This window comes from Prionailurus bengalensis, chromosome E4 (genome assembly GCF_016509475.1).
Source record: "Prionailurus bengalensis isolate Pbe53 chromosome E4, Fcat_Pben_1.1_paternal_pri, whole genome shotgun sequence".
Lineage (NCBI taxonomy): Eukaryota > Metazoa > Chordata > Mammalia > Carnivora > Felidae > Prionailurus > Prionailurus bengalensis.
In genome coordinates this window covers 40,114,049-40,133,457 of record NC_057360.1, presented here as the reverse complement: position 1 = coordinate 40,133,457, position 19,409 = coordinate 40,114,049, and the positions used below count along the sequence as shown (strand labels likewise).

At 50.0% G+C, this 19,409-nt stretch overlaps 1 protein-coding gene across 10 annotated transcripts in view; it reads right to left on the bottom strand.

Annotated features, from left to right (window-relative positions):
- Positions 1–19,409, bottom strand: part of NAV1 (neuron navigator 1) — a 247,703-nt gene that overhangs the window by 113,754 nt on the left and 114,540 nt on the right. The window lies entirely within an intron of this gene.

The following is a 19,409-nucleotide window of genomic DNA, read 5'->3' as shown; positions in this document are numbered from 1 at the left end:
CCAGGGAGAATGCAGTGCCTGGGGCATAGTAGGTCCTAAATAAAAGCCTGCTACACAATGCATCCCCTGGGCAAGTCGTCAGATGGTACGTCCTCTATTCCACCCATCTGCCACACCTATCCTGCCTCTTGGGTCTCTCAGGTTCTCGGGATGGGCAGGGAGGCAACCTCATGCCCCCACGCCATAACCTCCCCTCTCCTGCACTACCATCCTGTCTCTCCAGTTCACTCCCTTCAGGAACCTCTCATGCCATCCTTCCCACCCCAGCTTTCCAACCTACTGTCTCAAGTCTTGCCTTCTGACTTTCAAACACCAGCAGCTCTTATCTCTCTGCCAGTCTCTCCTGATTCTGCGAGTATCTGGCTTGACTCTCCAAAGGCAGGGACCAAGTTGTTCTGTAATCTGTTTCTGCAGGTGCCTAATCCAGGGCTCTGTGTCGGGTCCCACTTGCAGGCGGCCTTCCAGATAGCCTGCTCCTCATGGTGTGCCCAGCGAACCCTGACTTGTCCAGTCACACACGTGGGCGCCTTTGTCTTCCTCCCTGACGGCTCAGCCTCAGTTCTCCCTCGTCAGACACAAATCAGAGAGAAATGGCTCCCCCGACACCATAAACGCTTTTAATGGAGATCAGAAACTCACTCTAAAGGTTTTCCTGCATTTTCTAGGCCATTACAAACTCCTATTACCAGGGAGCCACAGTGATTTTCCCTGGGCAGGCAGACATATATATTTTACTGGACACAGAACTCTTTAACACACATTGAAAAAAAACACAATAAAATTCACCATCCCGGACTCGTAAAGCTGGAGCTCTCTGTCACCTCACTCCAGCGCCCAGCTTACAGAGATTCTTTCCCTAAAAAAAGTGCCAACAAGCCTACGCAGCCAGCTCTTAGGCAAGGCTCCTCTGGGCTCCCAGGGCACCCGGTTTCCCCCAACACAGGACACGGCACTCCCCACGCTGCAATGAGGTTGCCTGGCTGCTTGTGTATATCCTCCCCTGACGAGCACCTGCGTCTTCTGCTGTATCTCAAGCGCACATAACCCAGGCTCACGACATGTTTGTGAATGAATGAATAAATGGTCAAATGGCAGGAAGAAAAGACAGCCACAGAGCGGCTCCAAGGCTGAGAAAAAGTAGGGCGGAGTAGAGGGAGAGGAGACATAGCCCTGGAGAGTAAGCAACACACAAGTACGGCCCATGGCTAGGAGGGGCTGGGGCGCTCCCTTCTGGGCTGGCTTCGGGTGGAACACCACTCCCCAGTTCTGCCATTAGGCCCTGGACCGTGGCCGGGGAGGGAAAAACAACAGGTGACATCTGTGCTCCAACTCTAAATGATGTTAGTAACTTTGGGAGGGTTGTACTCCGATATATTCCAAAGTCAAGTCCAAGTTTACCAGGGAGGCGTGCTGTGATCAATTAGCAGAGGTTTTATAACTTACAGGCAGAACTGTATTTACAGCTGGCTTACCCACTTCTTCTTTTAAGGATCTCCAGAAAAGGGGATTCCACAGTTTCCTAAACCCGAGCTGCACAAGCCACAGTCCTGTTCCTTAGCCAGGAAACAGGGACTGGGCTACGGGCAATTCTTTCACCGCCCTCTGCGCCTCTGCTCAGTGCTAGTTTCAGGTTTAAGGAAACCTGAAACCCCTTGTTCCCCTCCCCATTCTCTGGGTGCTCTCCCCTTCTTCATCCATCCATTTATTTGTTTATCCACTAAGTGAGCATACTCTGAGCATCTTCTTGGGGCCAAACGTTGGGTTAGGCTCTAGGGATAAAAAGCTGGGGGCGAGGAAGGGAGTTGTTTTCGTGGTTTGGTCCCCAAACCTTTTTATCAGGGAACCTTCTTTGATGCTCCCGCTGAGACTTAATGACACTCTCCACTGCAGCTGAGCAAGTGCTTGTGCCCATATCTCAGAAGTTCTCAACCAGGGGTGACAGTGCCTACCAGGGCACATTTGGAAACGCCTGGAGACATTTTTAATTGTCCCAACCTGGGATGGGGTACTGCTGGCATCCAGTGCATAGAAACCAGGGATGTTGCTCAATACCCTGCAATGCACAGGTCAGCCCCCAACCACACAGAATGATCCAAAATGTCAGTAATGCCACGGATGATCCCACTATACGCCAACTCTTTTCTGATGGATAGTATTGTTAAGTACTCTCAATGTTAACGACTCCCTCTGCCTGCGCCCCACTCCCTAGATTTTAAGCTCCCTGAGGGCACAATCCATGTATTGTAGTATCTGGAGTTGTTCGTGCAAAGCTACTGAGGGTCCAGAAACTCCCTGAAAGGATATGCAGGATCTTGTACTCATGTGAGATGTTCACTTTTCTGGGGAGCGGTCCGAGACCAGAAAAGCTAAGCAGCGTCGAGCTGCAGCCCAGTCTTGTGACGTGGACAGGCTATGTATACAGTGCACAGAGCGAGCCTGGAGGGCAGAACCCCCACCCAGTTGCTCTAAGAGCCCTGGCAGAGCTTCCAGCCCACTCCCATGACCATTCATACCTCTCTTCAAATCAGAGTTGGGATTCTGATCAGAAGGATAAGTGCAGCAGGCACAGCCCCCTTCCCTGGGCTCCTCTGTGGAGTCTCACCATTAGCACCCCTCCACTTGGAGAGTTCAAGACACTGAATTAGGTAAAGTAAGTTCCAACAAAAACGAGAAGGACTTTGGCCTTAGAATTCCTTGAGAATGCTTTAGCATGTTCTTTCAGTGGGCGTGCTGGGATTAACTGCTTCTGGGAAGCCCATGAAGATACCCAGTTAATCTGCTGGTGGATCACATTAACTTGTACTCCATTCTCCCCATGTTTCCACTGGGCAAACTGAGGCCTTAAACTCAAGGTCATGGGTAAGAAGGTGATAACATCTAGCACCCCAGGTCCCAGCCTCTGCTACTGCCCTAACCAGCCTCCTTGTTAATGGACACAGAATTTATCAAAGTGACAGTCACTTTTATTCAGTCATGTCAGGGAGAGGCAACAGAGATCAAAGGGCATTTGACTCCCCGCTGTCAGCCAGAGATGCTAATGAATCCTTTGCTTCCGAAGACGATTATCGGACAGAATAATTCATCGCCAGAGATTAATTGGGCTAATTACGTTGGCTCTCAGAATCCCCTGAATAATTATTTTCTATCGGGGCGGGTGTCAGTGATAATTGTGTGATATCTGAGCCTCTTCCCCTGAGCGAAAAGCCTGCAGAAAGGGATTCCCGGTTTTGAACAGTGGGCAGGATGTAAATACCACAGGTGGCTAAGTTTCAGCTCTGGTCTGGTCATATGGTACCCATATTTCGCGTTGAAATCGTTTATTCAGGAAATATTATCACTTCTAATACCCTACTTCTAATATCTAATATTATCACTTCTAATAACCTCCCTCATATCCTCATTCAGCATATTTTTCAAAACAACTCTCACTTTTCCCAGAAGTCCACGACTCCATGGGAGTAGGGAGACCATAAGCTGTGTGAATTCTCATCCTTCCTGGGGGAGAGGGGTACCTGCCCCACCCCCCCGCATACCTAACCACCCAAAGCCCAGTCTCCTCAAGTGTCACCTCCCTGGCCACCTTCAGCCCACCAGTGAGGCAAGAGCCCCTACAACCTGCACACCTCCACAGCAAGCCACTTTATTCAGAGCAGTTGAGGGTACCTCTGGCACTCTCTCTCTCCTTAACTTAAGAGTCAACAACCCTGCTGTGTGAACGGCTACAAAGACTGAGAGTATAGCAAAGGAATTTAGAGTTTATTTATTCATTTAATATTCACTTTGGGGGAGAATGCAAGTGGGGAGGGGCACAGAGAGGGGGACGGAGGATCTGAAGCAGGCTCTGCGCTGACAGGCTGACAGCAGTGAGCCTGATGTGGGGCTTGAGCTCACCACCCGCGAGATCATGACCTGAGCTGAAGTCGGACGCTTAACCGACTGCGCCACCCAGGCGCCCCAAGAATTTAGAGTTTAAATGAAACTTACAACCAAGTTGATCTGACACAGGCAACAATCTGCATCATCTCTTTCATGTTGTGTGGCAATTAGATATAAAATGACTGGGCAGACCCTCCTTCAATTATGTACAGCCCAATGAGGAATGTTTAGGACCCCAATGCTGGAGGTGGTTAGGGCAGAAGGAGAACCTTTGGTTCCCACCTCCCCCTGTCCCCACAGGAGGTAAGGTAAAGAAACTGACTTCTATTCTTTACATATATTTTTTATTATCTTTCCTTTTTAATGTTTATTTGGAAGAGAGAGAGAGCACACACGCGCTTGCACGTGGGGGAGGGACAAAGAGAGAGGGGGACAGAGGATCCAAAGAAGGCTCCGTGCTGACAGCGGAGAGCCCCACGTGCGGCTCAAAACCACAAACCGTGAGATCATGACCTGAGCTTAATGGAATGAGTCACCCAGGAGCCCCCAAACGGGCTTTTACTCTCATTCTTGCCATCAGCCTCTCGTCTAAAATGAAGTAGGTTTCAGGAGAGGCTTGGATACCAGATCAATCAGTCTTAGGGCTCCAGTCTACACTGAACCAATATTCAGGGTAGGCGGGTGGGTAGCTTTACAATCCGACAGATCTGAGTTTCAATCCTGGCTCCACCATGAAGTGTGTCTTAATGTTTAAAATCTCATTTTTATTTCACCTGTAAGATGGAGATAATGATATTTACTTCTCAGTAAATTCATGACTGAATTAGAGAGCACGTTCAAGTGCTAGCACAGTGCCTAGCACACGGTGGGTATTCAGACGGTAGTAGTTAATATGATCATTATCATTCTAAGCGGGAAAGCCCATCCATCTTGGTCCACTTTGGTTATGAACCTAGGGGTCTCCAGAGGGTCCTCAGCTTTAAGCTCACACCAATCCTCCACCTCAATGGGGGAAATTTGCTGGAGGACATAACACTCATTTCCACTCTCTCCACCTCAGGATATACAGTATTAGTATACCAGGCTGAGTGGCGGTATGATTTAAGAGAAGACATATCCTCTCCCACTTTCCACCCAACTTGCCCTCGGGGAAGAAAAAAAAAAAAAAAGGACATCTATAAAACCCTCCTATAGTAACTGCCTGGATTCAGTCCGTGAAATACATTTAGATTCAGTGGTAAAATCCTTCGAGTGAGGGTCATTGGTTAGTCATTGCCTGGTGTAATTTATGTAATACTGTATATACTGGCCAAGGAGACCTTCCTAAATACAGTAAGCTCATAAATACTTCTGAAGGTGCGTGTCAACGACACCCAAATTAAAAAATTAAAAAAAAAAAAAAAGACTTCTAAGGGAGAAAGGAAAAGGCATTTAGGATGAAGCTGGCAAGGAGCTAAAAGGTTTCTGTTAATGGCTAACTATGCATATTCGCAAAACACCTCTCACACCAGGAAGGAGCTTCTGAATTGAGTGATGCAGCAGTTGCTGGCGAGCTTTTGCAATGGCAGCAAAAGTGCGCCTTGTCCTACCCCCAGTTCTTCCCGCAGTGTCCAGGGAGGGGAAGGGAGTACGTTCCAGGGCTGGCAGGAGAGGCAGGCTGCAGGGGTTGGGCTATTCTCCCGAAAGAAAAGGATAGACCGCTGCCCAGAAGGCAATTTAAGGGCTCTTTAGGAGGCAAAGGTGGCGAGATAAGTAGCAAGAGAAGAGTCTACCTAAGGAGGCTAGTGAAATAAGCAAATGAACAGGGGTGGGGGGTGCGGGGGGGAAATATGAGGCAGATGCAGATAAATGCAACCTTGCAATAAATTCACAAGACATTCAGTGCAGCATGAAGAAACGTGGTTAGGAAATGCCTGGGACGCACTGAAGACAAAGTATCACGTGTAGTTAACAAGAGAAGAGGGCTTATACTACAAATATCCAAAATGGATTAACAAATCTCCAAAGGTTGAAAGTATTTTGTCCTATAGTTTAATCAGACTGCTTTCCCAACACCTTGACTAAAGAAATGTGTGTTTTGATGGGGAGTTTGGGGAAGGGCTGATCAGGAGGAGAAATACTGAAGGGGCAGGGATGAGGGCAGCAAGACAATGGCCTGAGAAAAGTGAGTTCTTGGGGGGTTAAGAAGAGGGGCAGACACAGGGGTAGGTGAGGGATGAAGGTGGTAAGGACAAGCACCATGATTTTACTTAGGGTTAACATGACTCCCTCCCCTCTAGGCGGGCAGCGCAGGTTGTTTGTACATTTCCCAACCCTCTTCTCTGGCTCTGGCCAGGTGAGTGTGGAATAAAATCATGAGCTGAGGATATCATGTCCTGTTGATCTGCGTAAAAGTCTCAGGCACCCTTTACAGGGACATTTTGCAGAAAGCAAGCCTAGAGTTCGGTGGTATTTTAGTTCACAGTGGCCTTAAAGACATGCAGCTGACAGCCTCCCCATGTATCCATCAGGTATCACTATCCCAGCTCAGGACGTTCTGAAGGATAGACTGGGGACAGAGTGGATTTGAAAAGCATGGAAGGCTTGGATTCTACTTCTGCTGCTAATTGGCTATTTCCTGGACCTGTTCCTCGTTTATAAAATGATCTGAAAGCCATTTCAAGTTGATGGGCTCTGTTTAGAGTCATACACATGCCTTGATTGTCACTGCAGGGAAAGGAAACACTGGCTGCTGGGCCAAGGGGGACAGGCAGGGCTGTCACTGAAGATTCTGCTATAGGCAGTAATGCATCGCAGACAGTCTGGCCTCACACTAGGAAGTATCAGGTGTTCGGGGAACCAGATACAGGGGGAAATGAACAGAAACACCCAAACATGGGGTAATGGACACCTTGGCGAGGATTACAGGCTGTTTCCTACAGAGCATCACCTCCGGGGAAGTTGAGAGCTAATTTGCCTCACAGCCCCAGGGGTAAGAGATATACAAGCCTGGAAATGCTGCACATCTATGATGGGGCAGGCCCGGGGTTTCTCTAAACTCAATTAAATTTAGCAAACATTTGTGTGCTTGCAATACTGTTTCTCAGCCTTTGGAGTGCAGTCTTTGGCTCAACCGTGGAGATTGTGATTCAGGAGAAATGGGGTCTTAAAAAGCTGTAGAAAGGAAAGGATAGAATGAACCACGTGGTACTAGACTGGAGTTAGAAATATCAGCATTGACTAATGTTTTTTATGTTAATTATAAATACAATTATGCCTATGTGTGTATACACATGTTAATATATCCTAGCTCTGTCCACTGAGAGGGTTTAGAAGCAATGATACCCCAGTAGCAATGAGCACACACAGCACCCAAATCTTGGTTTCTAATACCATCTTTCAATTAAAGGAACAAGGGCTTTTTGGAGAAATAGCTGTTTCTTGGACTGAGGCAGGAATGTACAAGATGAGTCTGGAGCATCCTTATAGGGCCAAAAAGCAAGAAGGGAAAAAAAAAAAAAAGAAAAAGATGAGGGTGGGCACCTGGGTGGTTCAGTCAGTTAAGCATCAGACTTCAGCTCAGGTCATGATCTCATGGTTCGTGAGTTCAAGCCCTACATCAAGCTCTCTGCTGTCAGCACAGAGACTGTTTTGGATCCTCTGTCCCCATCTCTCTTTCCCTTTCCCAGCTTGCTCTCTCTCTCTCAAAAATAAATAAACATTAAAAAAGTGTTTTTTTAAGTATTTAAAAAAAGATCAGGGTATGCGAGTACCAACTGAAAGAGCTCCCCCAATGGGCAACACTGAAATACTCTAAACAACAAATTTGAAAATGCAGTATTAGATCATAACCCAGAGTACAAAACATCCTGAGTACATACAGACCTAAGCAAATAAATGGAGAAGCATATACAAATCTCCTACTCAGAAGAATTTATGTAGATATTCACCCCTACTTCGGAATGTGGACTCCCCACAGTCACTTCCTTCTGAAGAGTACAGTATGGAAAGAGGAAGAAAAGAGTAACTTTGCAGTGGGGAACTTTACAATCACTACTCTAGTTAGATGATCAAGGTCAATACCAAAAATGACAAGCCACGTGTGTATATACCCTTCATGTGAGGTCACGAGAATGACACTCTACCTCTGTGGTCTTCACCCCCAGAACCCATAAAGCCCATCTAACCACGAGAAAAACATCAGACCAATGCACAGTGAAGGACATTCTACAAAGTACCTGACCAGCGCTCTTCCAAACTGTCAAGGCTATCAAAAATAAGGAAATTCTGGGGCGCCTGGATGGCTCAGTCGGTTAAGCGTCCGACTTCGGCTCAGGTCATGATCTTGCGGTCCGTGAGTTTGAGCCCCGCGTTGGGCTCTGTGCTGACAGCTCAGAGCCTGGAGCCTGCTTCGGATTCTGTGCCTCCCTCTCTCTGACCCTCCCCCATTCATGCTCTGTCTTTCTCTGTCTCAAAAATAAATAAACATTTTTTTAAATTTTTTTAACGTGTTTGTTTTTTTTTTTAATTTTTTTTTTTTCAACGTTTTTTATTTTTGGGACAGAGAGAGACAGAGCATGAACGGGGGAGGGGCAGAGAGAGAGGGAGACACAGAATCAGAAACAGGCTCCAGGCTCCGAGCCATCAGCCCAGAGCCCGACGTGGGGCTCGAACTCACGGACCGCGAGATCGTGACCTGAGCCGAAGTCGGACGCTCAACCGACTGAGCCACCCAGGCGCCCCTTAACGTTTTTTTTTAATTTATTTTTGAGACAGAGAGAGACAGAGCATGAACGGGGGAGGGGCAGAGAGAGAGGGAGACACAGAATCGGAAGCAGGCTCCAGGCTCTGAGCCATCAGCCCAGAGCCCGACGCGGGGCTCGAACTCACAGACCGCGAGATCGTGACCTGAGCCGAAGTCGGACGCTCAACCGACTGAGCCACCCAGGCGCCCCAAAAATAAATAAACATTAAAAAAAAAGTTTAAAAAAAAATAAAAAGAAAATAAGGGGATTCTGAGAAGCTGACATGATCTAGAGGAGCCTAACAAGGTCTGATGACTAAACACAATGTGGTATCCTGGATGAGATCCAGGAACAGAAAAAAAAACATGAGGGAAAAACTAAGGAAATACAAATAACGCATGGCCTTTAGTTAGTAACAATCAGTATCGGCTCATCAATTGTAACAAACGTACCACAGTAAATGTGAGAAATAGGGGAACCTGGGTGTGAGGGGTATGGCAACTCTCTGCAATATCCTTGCAACTTTTCAGGAAATCGAAAACTATTCGAAAATTAAGTTTATTAGAAAATAAAAAACGACACTGATGATTCAGAGGCACTGCCAGGGTGATCTATCATGTGGAAGAAACTGAAGAGAATACAGTCATGAGCGAGTGACACAGCCCTTGCCATCAAGGTGCATAGAGTCTGATCAGAGACAGAATGGGGGATTGCTGCCAGACGAGCAGACAAAAAAAGTGAAAATAAAGTTTCCACGGATGTGTGCTGTCAGAAGTACTGTTCATGGCTGAGGGCAGGGGGACAATCAAGAAAAATATTTTTTTAATTTTTAAATAATTTATTTTAGAGAGAGAGTGTGTGCAAGCCAGTGGGGGGAGAGGGGCGGGACGGGGGTGGGGAGAGAGAGAGAGAGAGAGAGAGAAGCACAGAGCCCAACTCAGAGCTCGATTCCACGATCCCTGGGATCATGACCCGAGCCGAAACCAAGAGTCAAACACTCAACAGACTGAGCCACCCAGGCGCCCCAACCAAGAAAAATATTTTTGAAGGATGGGTGAGATTTTTACAGGTGAGGATGGAGGAAGTAGATCTTTTAAGCCTCAGAATATGGGTTGATCAAGACACAGAGGCCAGAAAACGGGGGGGGGGGGGGCAGACTCTGGGAACCACAAGGTATCCACCTTGTCCAAAGGCTGGGCAGTGTTCCATACACGGTTCCATGGACCACTGGCCCTACGGAATATTCTGCCATAATAGGGCAACTTCTGCATACCGTTAACCCGTTCCTAGGGAATCATAAGGCCGATGAGTATGTGGTGAAGTCCTACAATAAAGAAACCTGTTTAACCTTGGCAACCAAGAGTTCCCTAGATTTATGTGACCACAGATCTTTTATTTTCAAGTAATGTCAATTAACAAGTTTCACACAACTCCCTCAGGGAAATGTCAGCAGACAGTCTGGGTAAGGAAGAGAACACAGCAGCTAGAAAGGTAGGAATGTACAACTGCCGGGGGCCTTGAATGTTGGGATAAGAAATCAGAATGTTATACAGTGGGGAACCACTGAGGGCCACTGTGCTGGGGAGGGAGGGACAGGGTCTCAGCTGTGCACCAGGAAGGCACCCCCTGAGCAGTGTGTGTGGATGAACCAGAAGAGAGGGGGACAGCAGAGACAAGAAGCATTCACAATGGAATGATGGTCTGAATTAAGACAATGGCTGTGGATGGGGGGTGGAGAGAAGGATGTGATTATTTCAGAGGTAGAGGCAAACAGACTTGATGAGTGATTGAACTGAGGGAGGGGGTCAGGGGCCAGAGAGGGAGAAATGAAGAGGAAGGGGGAAGAAATCACGGTGCCAGGGATGTCACAGCCTGGTGGTCTGTATCAGGCCTTCTCCATCCTTCTATTCCTTTCTCCATCCCAGCCTAGAGTGACATCTCCACACCCCCCCGGGCAAAGGACATAACAAAATAATAAAAAGATTAGCGTTGGATTATAACGCAGAGTATAAAACAAACACCAATGAGTATATATCGATATAAATCAGTGACTGAATAAATAAATAAATGGGGGAGAAAAGACCAATCTCCCAACTAATTTACAAGTTACGATCTGCATAATAATGCAGAATCTGTACCCCACGACCCACCCACTCTTTTAGAGCACTTCAGATCAAAGCCTCCCCCAAAGTCAAGGCGTGGTCTTTCCAGTCAGGAACCAGACACCTGTTCAAACCCCTTTTCTACTGCTGACTAGCCCGGTGACTTCGAGCAAGGTGCCCCACCTCTCGGCCTCAGCTTCCTCATCTGCAGAAGCAGGACAATAATAATTGCAGTTTTGTAGGCTCATTATGAGGAATTAATACATGTAAAGTGCTTAGAATAGTATCTGGTAAGTACAGTATACAGTAAGTATCAGTAACTATCCTGACTTGGAGGGGGGAGGGGGCTCAGGACGTGGGCTTTGCAAGGAAGAAAGGAGCCTATGGCCCCCTGGAGGGGGTTAATCACAAACCGTTCTCAGTAGTGGAGGTGCTCAGGGCTGGGGTTCAGAGACTGAGGCAGAGAAATCAGGACAAGGGTTTCCTTTCTCTTTATGGGGTAGAAGCCGCTCATTTGCATCCGGCTACCTCACTTCCCCAGATGCACACCGGTAATTAGAGGACTAGGGTTCCTTACTCTCCTAACACCTCCGGGCCCTCAGGGGGATGAGTTGTGAATGAAACCACAGCCGGGCTTTGTGAGCAGGAAGGTGCCGGAGAGGGCCAGCTGGTCTCCCTCTGCCTCAATTGGCCGCTTTCTGCCCTCAGGCTCTGGAGGTTGGCTCCCAGCTACAGATGAGGGGGGCGCCCCAAGACCCCCCCCCCCCAGCAACCTGACCACCTCCTCCCTTCTGGGTCCCCTGGACCTTTGTCTCCACGAGGGCCTCCCCCTCCCCAGCATCCGGTGCCTCAGCAGGAAGCAGATGGAGAGGAGGGGCTGCCAGACCTCTCCCTCTGCCCAAGGGATCTCTCAAAGGCGCTCTGGCAGGGTCCTTCTTCCTCCAAGCTTTTTTGTCGGCACTGATGCTCTTGAGTCTGGGCTGGGAGGGGAGGACAGAGGGAGAAGGAGGTGTGTCCTTGAGTCTGAGCTAGTGGTGGCGAGTGGGTGGTAAGAAGCAATGAATTAACAGGGATGAATGGAGCCTGGGACTTTGGAAAGCAGCCTCTTTTGTCGGAGGCTGGATGAAGTCAGAAAGCAGAAAAAAATATTGCCGATAAAGTTCTTCTTTTTCACTGGGTTTCCTCCTCCTTAAAGGGGGCTGAAGTCACTAAGAGACCCATTATAGGAGGAGAGTTACGAGTTCAGGGTTCAAACTCTGGCTGCACTGGTTACCAACTCTGTCACCTCCAGTAGAGCGCTCACCTTTTCTGTGCCTCGCCTTCCTCATCTGTAACATGGGGGCAAGAGGTGTAGTGAAGACTGAGCAAATCACGGTATGTGAGGCGCTGAACACTGCAAGCCCTCGAACACACTGGCTGTTGCCAACTTTAGTCAGAGGCCTCCACGGAGAGTTCAGGAAGGCCTGCTTCGACAGCAGCAGCCTACGCCGTGAGGCAAGAGGCCCGGCTTCCTCTCCCCGCGTTGCCACAGACGGTCACCACCTCAGTTCATAATGCAGCTCCCCCGTCTGTCTAATGGGGTACTAACACTTGTCCCTCCTGCTTTATAAGGGTGGTGTGAGGATAATGAGGCCATGTGGCAGGATACGTTTCTGAGATACTCTCCACTCCGCTCCCCAGCAAGGCCCACAGGTGACAAACAAAGCTCCTAACTCAAGAACATGGACGGGTTAGGGTAGGAGCTGAACCAGCCAGAGGATGTGGTAGAATTGCCAGGCTGTGAAGGAGGGGATCTTAGAGGAAAGGAACGGACCACCAGAGAAGCAGAAAGGGGGCAGAACTCTCCAGAAGTATACCTCAAAGAGGCCAGTGAGGCCCAGGAGCAGGCAGTCAGATGCCGTCCCATGTGCTGGGGAAGGACGGAGGAAGGGGGGCATGTGCTCCACACCACCCCTTCCCCCCACCCCCACCCCCACCCCCACCCCCCCGCCAGCCTTGGCAAAGAGGTCCTGTCCCACTATGGTAGCACTGGAGAGCCACTGGCCTCTGAAGGCCACGGTGGGTCTGGGTGCCAAGGACATCTGCAGGGACCACATCAGAGCAGTCCTAGCCTATTTTCCAAGCCCCACCAAAGCCTTCCTGACCCTGGTGCAAGCCTGGGGGCTGGGGGAAGAGGTCCCGCCGCTCCGGTGGCGGGGGTGGGGGCTCAGAATCATAATTAAGTTGATTTAAAGACAAGCAAGAATGGGATGTTTCCTGAATGCCTGAGTTTGTGGACTGACATTCATATCTATCACACACAGGTTCCAAAGTTTAAAAAGTGTGGAGGGCCAGAAACACAGTACATGACATGAGTATTAATTACCTAATTATTTTGGTATAAAAACGCTTGGCAGGAGGAGAATAGGAAAGGTTCACCAAGGCCAGCAGGGGTGTGGGCTGGAGCCCCTGAGAGACCGTGCTTACCTTTCAGCAGGGCTGACTAGATGTGGTGGACGGAACAGCGGAAGACCCACTAGGGACCCTGGCCTTGCCCACTCAGGTGAAATTATTCCTCGCAATTCAGCTTCCTCCAGCCACTTTCCGCAATGTGTGGCCTGCTTGACCTTCCTGGGGCTCCCTGATTCCTCCCTCCCCGCCAGCGGGAGCACTGTGCCTGTGCCTGGAAGTCTCCTCAGCAGCCCCGGGCAGCTGCACTGAAGTCTTGTGAAGGAGACAGGGGAGAGAAAGAGACGAGAGTCCCTGAGCCCAGAAAACAAGCTCAGCCTGGCTGAAGTAAGTGGGATTCTCAGGAGGGAGTCAGACTCTCTCAGAGTAAAGTTTCCTCTTAAGTGGCACAGGGACGGGGACAGCCACTAGGACACCAAAGTCTCCACACTGTGGCCCTTCCAACTTCCCCAGGGGACCTCTCTGGGAACCGCCCTGCATCTCCTTTCTCCTCATGTTGCCTGCTCTGGCCCAGAGGCCGCTGGGGTCTTTGAGGCACCCAGGGTACCAGCGAGGTCTCTCAGCAGCCCTATCTCAGAAAGAGGGGCTGAGGGGCACCTGGGTGGTTCAGTCAGTTAAGCATCTGACTTCTGCTCAGGTCACGATCTCACGGTTCGTGGGTTCAAGGGCCGCATCGGGCTCTGTGCTGACAGCTCGGAGCCTGGAGCCTGCTTCAGATTCTGTGTCTCCCTCTCTCTCTCTCTCTCTCTCTGCCCCTCCCCTGCTCGTGCTCTGTCTCTCTTCCTCAAAAATAAATACACATTAAAAAAATTTTTTTAAACACTGGCCCACCTTGAGAAAAGGGAACTGGGGGAAGGAGACGGAGGGAAAGGGATGATGATATTTAAACATGCAAATTCCCCTGGTATGGATAAAACAGAAATAAATACCTTGCCAACCGCCTCGCTTATGCTTTATTATAAATTAAGGCTAAATGACAGCAGTGTTTACAGAGCAGCTCCTTTGAGGGGGGGGCCCGGGTTCAAGTGCATCATGTATTTCTCCAGCCAGTCCACAGAGTGAGGACTTTTATCTCCCCACTTTAGTGCTGAGGACGCTGAGGCTGGCTGGTCCCAGCCTTGTGACAGGAAGGGCCCTGTCAGAAAGGAGACAGCAAGTGTAGGAGGGGGCCGGGGCAGGGGATTCAGGGAGAGGGGACAGGCAGCAGAAGGACATCAACTTTGCTGCTGTCGTAGCGTTGTCAAGAAGCAGATTTGGCCCAGAAAGATACCGTTAGACATTCACCAGAGAAATGGAAGAAATGTTTTGCTGTGGAGGCTCCTCTGTGGGCATGCTCGATACCAGCCCCGACCCGGGTCCTGGAGAAGCCCCCCACCATCCCAAAGAGGACCCTGAGAAGGAAACAGAGCAGAGTCACGGGCAGCGTGGCACTGCCACAGATGGTCCCCCGCCACTCTGCCCCTCTGCTGAAACCCCTCCCCCCAAATACTTTTTGGTTTTAGGCAAGTTTCCATAGCAACCCAAGTCCCTATCAGCCAGAGGGTTACCATGGAGACTTAACTTGGCTGCGGGTCCACAGCTAAGGAGGGCCCTTACACCTTATCTGTCAAGCAAGGCTCCGGAAAACCAAGGGAAGGGAGGACCGAGGCCAGAACTTGCCTCGGGCCCCAGTGGCCTGGACCGACCGTGTCCGCCAGGCCAGGCAGGGAGGCCTTGGAGCAGTGCTGAGCCCTGTCCCCCACAGGACCCAGAAATGTTGGCTCTGGCCCTTTCTCCTCTGGTTTTCCCTCCAAGGTACTGCCTGACCTGGGTTTTCAGCTGAGGCGCACCTTCTCCATAGCCATTTTGTCCAAGGCCTGCTCTTTCTCCTTCGAAGAATTCTTCCCGAACTCCACTTAGCTCGACTCCTCCACATTCTCTCAGTATTTATAGACACAGCTGACACAGTGTTCACAGAACTTATGATCAACAGTCCCACATCGAGGCTCTGGGAGGACTCGTATTCACCTGCTGTGTGCCTCCTGTGTGCCCACTGTGGCCGCACCCACTCTAGCTGCCTGATGCCCACACCTGCCCTGGTTGGCAGGCCTTGCCTTCCCATCAGACTGGTGGCTCTCTGATGCAGGGCCTTTTTCTTTGCTTTGGATTTCTGCCTTGGGCTTAGGTGAGGAAGCAGAGGGCTGGGAGTGGCCGGTGACGATGGGCTTGACACGCCTGGTTGTAAAAAGGAGGGGGGACGTGAGGTCAGTTCACACTTTGGGGGGGACCGACAATCCAGTCTACGGAAAACGAACAGCTGCTTCGCTGTTTCTCAGTCTCCCTTGCTCCCTGCCTCCCATTTCACCGCTCACCAGCTACTATGCCAAGGGAAGAGAGCAGAAACGAAATCTGATAAGTGTGTGCCTCCCACGACCATCTCTTACAAACCAACTCTCACTTCGATCCTATATGCCACGGCCCGTTTGTGGGGCCCTGCCTGCCCACATGCCGGAAGCGGTGGGCTCAAATCCTAGAAGCAATCCATCAGATGCGGGGACACATTCTTACGGTGCCCTGAAATAAACTGTTAAGACTTTTGTTGCATTCTCACGGAGCCTAAAACAATAAATTTGCTAAAACACAGTGAAAGTGGTTAAACTCGCTCTTTTCTTTTTTTTTTTTTTTAGCCTGCAAAAAGTGTTATGTTTAAAATTAATAGCAGGTTGTGCGTGTGTGTGTGTGTGTGTGTGTTTAAGAGACTAAAGTCAAGTCTTTTCTTTCCACTCAGAGAAGTCTTACTTGCTGAGTGACCAGTGGGCAGAGTTCTGCATCTGGGTCTAACAGGCACCCCTGAAGGGCTTTCTTTTGTCTCTGATCTGCACTGGTCTGTGTGTGTCCACAGGGCAGCCAAACTTGTCCGTCTGCCAGGCTGTCGATTCCCAGGGCCCAGTCTGTGTTATAGATTCATCAGGCCTGCCTTCCAGAAGTACCTGAAGTCAGTCTCCGGCTGCAGGGATACGGGCTGCTGGCCTTCTTTTTTATTTTTTACGCATCTTTAAAAAACGTTTATTTATTTTTCAGAAAGAGACAAAGCACAAGCAGGGGAGGGGCAGAGAGAGAGGGAGACACAGAATTTGAGGCAGACTCCAGGCTCTGAGCTACCAGCACAGACGGGACTCGAACCCACGAACTGTGAGATCATGACCCGAGTCAAAGTCAGATGCTTAACTGAGCCACCCAGGCACCCAGGGCTGCTGGCTTTCTTAAAGCATCATGACTATCTCCTGAGAGACCACCTAGCTTCTGTGGCATCTTGGCAGTCAGCATAGCTCAGTGGTTGGGCATGTAGTGTCTGGGGTCCTGTCACTTAACCTCTCCGTGCCTCAGTTTCCTAGCCCATAAAACACGAATGATGAGGACAATATCTATCTCAAAGCGTGCTTATAAAGATTAGCTGAACTATTATAGACAAAGCCCCTAGAACAGTGCCTGGCACAAAGAAAATGCTCTATTACCCCAAGTTACAGTAAAGCGTCCTGACACCTAGTTCCCAGGGACCTTCTGTGCTGGGAAAGAAGGTCCTTTTAGGCCAAGGCTTTTCAAATCACAGACTCTAATTGTTTTGTGGATCATGAAATCAGTTTAGTGGATTGCAACCAACAACGAAAAAGCGAAGACCATCTATGATAAAACAACATACGTTGTTTATGTACGTTGGGCATAGTCAGTATTGTTTCACAGAACTTTCGACACAATACGTACACACTGGATTTGCTCGAAAATGTATTTCTTATTGGGGGTTGAGATAAGAGGTTAAAATGCATGGCTTTAGGGTGTTGCCAGTTAATGACCACCTCAGTGTGAGTGAGCTCAGGGTTCGATACTGAGAGAAAGTGGGGAAGGAAGAGCTAGGAACACTCTGACGGACTACAGGATACCACTCATAGGGTGAGGGTGGGAAAGAGGACGCGGAAGCTTCAGGATGGCAGTGACGGTCTTGTCATTTGACCGAAGCTGAGCCTATTCCCTATGGAGGACTGGAAAAGCCTCCTTTGAACGAGTTTTACCCCAAGACAGCTCTATGTTACTTGCCAGAGATAAAGGCGGGCATCCACAATATGACCAGTGGCCTGGTTCCCCATGGGAACTAGCAGACAAGAGCCCCTTTGTGGGCCAGGTCTGCTGACTGGACTGCAGGGAAACTCGGAGAGAAACATGCATTGCCTGCAGAGGCCTCGGCTCATCCTCCCACCCCACCCCTGCATGCCCCCGGCTCTGTGTTGTGTCTCCCAGGGACGCCGTGCGTTACAAGGAATTTGCACACCCATGACCTCATCTGGTCCCCCCAACGGCCAGAAAGGGTGGGGAAAATATGAACCCCTATTTAGAAGAGACAAGAAAACCCGAGGCCCCCGGGGGCCAAAAGATTTGCTCAAGGTCATATAATAACGGTTGGCCTCATATAATAACAGTACGGCCTTCCCATTAGTCCAGCAGAGTTCCCTTTGCCCACCCTGCACAGAGGTGTATGTAGATGGGATGGGGTAGGAGGCAGGAAAGGGGGAAGGTGTCAGCTTTCCCAGCATATCTGGAGCTCCTCAGTTCAGTCCATAAAAGGAAGGTATAGAGAGGGGAAATACCAGCCCAGCAAGGCGGAATGCTGACCTTTAGCACTTGGTTATATCCCGGGAAGATGACAAAATCCCTCAGGGCAGGGGCCTTTCTACACTTCTGCTGTCATCCCACAGCATCCAGCGCGGTCCTGGGCTCAGGGGTACGTGTTGCCCACTGCGGTGAAGAAAGCAGGCCCTTTGGAGGTCACCTGCACACTGGGCACACTGGGCCGGAAACAATCAGCATCACAGCTGCCCTAACAGCGCCCCGGTTCGCTAACCTTGCCTCTGAGGCCGTAGGCGGGATGGGTGTTCCGGCCACACCACTGGTGCCGCCATCACCAACAGCATCACCACGATCACCTCCACTGCTGCCACCAAAGCGTCACCAAAACCATCACCATCATTGCTGCTGCCACCACCACAACCATCACCATTCCCACCACGTCGCTGCTACCACTGCTACCATCCCGGTCACGACCACATCTGCCTTCTCAGGGCACTGACTGTCCCTCCCCCTTCCTTGAGTTCAGCCCGTGTTAATCTCACAGGTCCTACGTTCAGTTGAGCTTTCCTTTTCTACACTTTTTTTTAATGTTTATTTGAGAGAGCGAGTATGCGTGCACGCGTGCGAGAGAGAGAGAGACAGAGAGAGAAACAGAGAGAGACAGGTGGGGGGGGAGGGGTAAGGATCTGCAGCAGGCTCTGTGCTGACAGCAGACAGCCCGATGTGGGGATTGAACTCGCGAACCGTGAGATCATGACCTGAGCCGAAGTCGGACGCTTAACCGACTGAGCCACCCAAGTGCCCCCGATGAACTTACCTTTTGTAAAGTAACTGGAGGATTTTGTTGTTAAATTTCTGTGCTTTGCCCATAAGAAACTTTTGTATTTAGGCAAAATGAGGCAATCCTGTCCCTTCCCCCAGAATGTCTCTGGTCACTTATTCAGCCTCTCCTCTTCAGCTCCCTCTCTGGAGCCTGCAGGAGACCCATTCGCTGCCCTCCAATGCCCACTATCTGCACTGCCTGCTCCCTACCTCAGGCCACTTCTGCGTCCCCTGGATGTCTCCAACTGGGGCCCCGCTGCTCTTGCCTCCTATATTCTCCCACAGCAACCTGAGTTGCTTTTGAAAACCACAAACCTGATGTCACTCCTCCCACTTAAAACCTTTCCTGTCTTTCCATTGGACGTAAGGACAAAATTTGTTTAAAACACTGCCTAGTATACAGTAGATGACCAACACATTTGGTGGTGGGGGGGGGGTCTCTGTATGTTGAGGGCACTGGCCTGATGGTAACCATGCCCGGACTCTTAACCATGATACTGCATGGGCTCCCTCAGCCCCGGCCCAGGACACCTCTAGGGCCAGCCACACTTAGGCACCGGTCTTGTGTATTCTCTAGAAAACCACAACCAAGGACCTGATTCTGATATCGCTTTGCCCGTGGCTCTGCTCAGCGGAGTTAGGAAGCAGACGCGATGAAAACAGACTCCAGCAGTCGAGGGAGAGCACGATGATGAAGATGGGGCTGCGAGGGACGCGGGTGAGGCAAGAAGGTGTACGGACAGGAGTCTGGAAGGGCTGGCAGGGCCGGCTAGGCAAGGGGACCGGGATCCCCCACCACAGGGGCGGCTCCAAAGCCACAGTCACCCCTCCTCTCACC